This window comes from Pectinophora gossypiella, unplaced genomic scaffold (genome assembly GCF_024362695.1).
Source record: "Pectinophora gossypiella unplaced genomic scaffold, ilPecGoss1.1 Pgos_60, whole genome shotgun sequence".
Lineage (NCBI taxonomy): Eukaryota > Metazoa > Arthropoda > Insecta > Lepidoptera > Gelechiidae > Pectinophora > Pectinophora gossypiella.
Window position 1 is genome coordinate 36,785 of NW_026063270.1, and position 4,256 is coordinate 41,040.

The 4,256-nt window shown below is 39.8% G+C and overlaps 1 long non-coding RNA gene across 1 annotated transcript; it reads right to left on the reverse strand.

The window, feature by feature from the left end:
- Positions 1-1,416: 1,416 nt before the first annotated feature.
- On the reverse strand, positions 1,417-1,703 carry LOC126381547 (uncharacterized). Its single transcript, XR_007568867.1, has 2 exons — positions 1,610-1,703; positions 1,417-1,475 (listed from the first exon to the last, which is right to left on the reverse strand). It is a non-coding gene; the product is annotated as an uncharacterized LOC126381547 (long non-coding RNA).
- Between the last annotated feature and the right edge of the window lie 2,553 nt (positions 1,704-4,256).

Below are 4,256 nucleotides of genomic sequence, written 5' to 3' on the forward strand. Positions count from 1 at the left end.
CAAAATACAGCCAAAAATAAACTTTATATTTACTAAGGTATGCATGCATGCTAGATTGAATCAATTGATTGAATTGATTTTTTTTTTAATTGATTGTTCATTGAGTTTTAATTTTAATACACACTTCCTCTCTTCCCTTCAACGTTGCTGTGCCCTACAGGGTCCATGTTTTTGTTCCTATGCCTATGTAACACCCCATTGTACTACATGGAATGCAATAAATAATTTAATTGAATTGAATTGAAAACATCTATCTTACGCGGTTTCGATTTTTTCATACAAATGTTTTTTTCCCGTTAACTCCCGTTTCCGTGGGAATTTTGCAATATCCTGTTGCAACTAAGGTTTAAGTTAACTAAGGTACCTGCATGCCAAATTTCAAGCGTCTAACTTAAGCGGTTTAGATGTTTCATACAAAAGGATTTTCCCGCTAATTTCCGTTCCCGTGGGAATTCCGGGAATTCCTTTCTTAGTGCACCTCTACGGTACCTAAGCTATGTCCCTTCCAAATTTCAAATGCCTACATTTAGCCGTTCAGGCTATGCGTTGATATGTCAGTCACTGAGTCAGTCAGTTTCTCCTTTTATTTAGATTTGATTTTTTCATACAAATGTTTTTTCCCGCTAACTACCGTTCCCGTGGGAATTTTGTAATATCCTGTTGCAACTAAGCTTTAAGTTTACTAAAGTACCTGCATGCCAAATTTCAAACGTCTAACTTGAGTGGTTTAGATTTTTCATACAAAAGGATTTTCCCGCTAATTCCCGTTCCCGTGGGAATTTCGGGAATTCCTTTCTTAGTACACCTCTACGGTGTCTAAGGTACCTGCGTGCCAAATTTTAAACATCTTACTTGAATGGTTTAGATTTTTCATACAAAAGGATTTTCCCGTTAATTCCCGTTCCCGTGGGAATTTCGGGAATTCCTTTCTTAGTGCACCTCCACGGTACCTAAGGTACCTGCATGACAAATTTCAAACGTCTAACTTGAATGGTTTAGATTTTTCATACAAAAGGATTTTCCCGCTAATTCCCGTTCTCGTGAGAATTTCGGGAATTCCTTTCTTAGTGCACCTCCACGGTACCTAAGGTATCTGCATGCTAAATTTCAAATGTCTAACTTGAGTGGTTTAGATTTTTCATACAAAAGGTATTTCCCGCTAATTCCCGTTCCCGTGAGAATTTTGGGAATTCCTTTCTTAGTGCACCTCTACGGTACCTATGGTACCTGCATGCCAAATTTCAAACGTCTAACTTGAGTGGTTTAGATTTTTCATACAAAAGGATTTTCCCGCTAATTCCCGTTCCCGTGGGAATTTCGGGAATTCCTTTCTTAGTACACCTCTACGGTATCTAAGGTACCTGCATGACAAATTTCAAATATCTAACTTGAATGGTTTAGATTTTTCATACAAAAATATTTTTCCGCTAATTCCCGTTCCCGTGGGAATTTCGGGAATTCCTTTCTTAGTGCACCTCTACGTTATCTAAGGTACCTGCATGCCAAATTTCAAAAGTCTAACTTGAGTGGTTTAGATTTTTCATACAAAAGGATTTTCCCGCTAATTCCCGTTCTCGTGGGAATTTCGGGAATTCCTTTCTTAGTGCACCTCTACGGTATCTAAGGTACCTGCATGCCAAATTTCAAACGTCTAACTTGAGTGGTTTAGATTTTTCATACAAAAGGATTTCCCTTCACTACTCTGCTCCTATTGATTGTAGCGTGATGAAAAGTATACTATGACCTGTCCAGGAGTGTGAAGAATAATTGTACCAAGTTTCATTAAAATCCGTCCAGTAGTTTTTGTTTCTATAAGGAACATACAGACAGACAGACAGACAGACAGACAGACAGACAAAAATTTTACTGATTGCATTTTTGGCATCAGTATCGATCACTTATCACCCCCTGATAGTTATTTTGAAAAAATATTTAATGTACAGAATTGACCTCTCTACAGATTTATTATAAGTATAGATAAAAACCCTACTCTTGCCTTACCTTAATTGTTTGTTATTCCTTCGGATGAAGTACCTAGGTAGGTACCCTAGAACATGTCACGTCACGTAGGTATGCAACATCGCGTTTCCTCCGCGGTAGGTAGGTATCACACGCACTCACAAACACAACACCTTGCTCTTTAATAAACATCAACAATCTTCCATACTTTTGCGCAGTAAATGGTCTATGATCTATCATCATAGTCGACACTACTCATTTACAGAATGAAACAAACACTCACAAACACGAAAAAAATATCCTCGAAAAACATCACGCGATTCGGGTCAAGCTTAGTATTCGACTGAGCGGAAGCGCGCGGCGGCGTTAGCGCAAAGCATCAAAGGCGCGCCGACGACGCGCCGGCCGCGGCCGAGTCGAGCCGACGACTAGACAGAGAGAGAGAAGTATGTTTATGGTGCAAGTGACAGAGAAAGAAATAGTATCTGTTCGTATGCCTACTTTATTGGCGAGCGTTGCCCTTGACCCGTGCGCCGGCTATTCACCTGCGCATAGCTGAAGTTGTAGATACGTTATTATTATTATTGATGACATTGATAAAATTTAATAATTAGTAATTTTTATTTGTTTATTTTAAATGTGCGTTCTATGCAGCTTAAAACACAATATGGGACTGAAAAAAATCTAATTTTTTTATGAATTTTGCGACAGGAAACTTCACTTGATACCTATCAACTCAAAGAAATACCTAGTATCTGTTCGTAATGCCTACTTTATTGGCGCGCGTTGCCCTTGATCCGTGAGGCTATTCACGTCCGAGTATCCATCAAGACAGATCAAACAAGCCCTAACTCGGAGGTCTTGCGTCCCAGGATCCTTTAATTATGTCTTAGAACCTTCTTGGCCTATGTGGTCCAGTGGTTGAGCGATGGGATGCGGAGGGCCCGGGTTCGTATTCCGGTGGGGACATATCACAAAAATCTGTTTATAAGGCCTTTGGTTGGGACGTTACAGGCTGATCACCTGATTGTCCGAAAGTAAAATGATCCGTGCTTCGGAAAGTACGTTAAGTCGTTGCTCCCGTCTACTAGGTACTTATGTAAGCACGTAGCCGTTACATGAATATTGTACACAGAACAGGATAGGTTTAATTAGTTCTTTACTGATGATTTAACAATGAGATTTAAAACCACGAATAACTTAGTACTTAGTACCTCGGTACCAACATGTAACAAGAAAAATAAGATCACTCCTCTCGGACAATTTTTTTCTTTGAACATGCCGACATTGCCTACGCGGCGGAGTTGCCGAACTATCGATAGGTAGATTATCAATTGTTGAACTTGAAAATTGTCTAAACTATCGAAAGTAGTGATAGTACATTTAGATCGATACAAGCGATAGTACCGATAGGTCTTGCTTTGTAACAATAATGGGTATTGATCTAAAAGATCTATCGATAGGTACCTACTATTGGTTTTTTTTTAACTAGGTATCGATAGAATATCGATAGGCAACACTCTGGCGGAGTGTCCGCCCAATTCTAGACGCGGTCTCGCTCGATTTTTGTGTAGCGAGGTTTTGCGTAGGTACTTACATACTAAGTACTTTTACTACTTACATACTTTTTTTTTTTTTTTGGCGGGTAGGCGTATAAAGTGAAAGACGTATTTTTTATACCGGAATTATAATTACGTTTTAAAAATATAAACACTTAAAATTATATATATGTTATTACATATTATGATATGTTAAGGACATAAATACCTGTAGCAGTCATTGTTTCCTGAATTAGCACACTAACGGATTACGCACTACAGTCACTAAGCACAAGCCACAGGAACATTCACTATGGAGCAACTAAAGGAGTCTGTGGAGGCGCTAGCAGTGTCATTCCAGTCGCGAATGTCAGTATTTGAGGAGGAGCTTAAGAAGGTACCTTCTTCAAGAGCAGAAACATTGGACACTCTCACAGCTGATTTCCGGCAGTTCCAAAAATTTGTCATGGGTGCACTATCAGCCCTCCAGGCACAAATGGATTTACTGGCAACAGAGTGTGATGACCTGGAGATGCGCAGTAGGCGCAAAATGCTGTTACTCCATGGAATCCCCGAAGAACGAGAAGAGGATGCGGTTGCTGTTGTTGTGGGCATTGCTCACCGTCATCTGGGTCTTGAAGAGTTCCAAGCGAATAATGTAAGTCGTGCTCATCGTATGGGTCGGTCTTCAATAAACAAGCCCCGACCTTTTTCTTGTTGAGTTTACCAACTCTGCGACACGTGATGAGGTTTGGATGA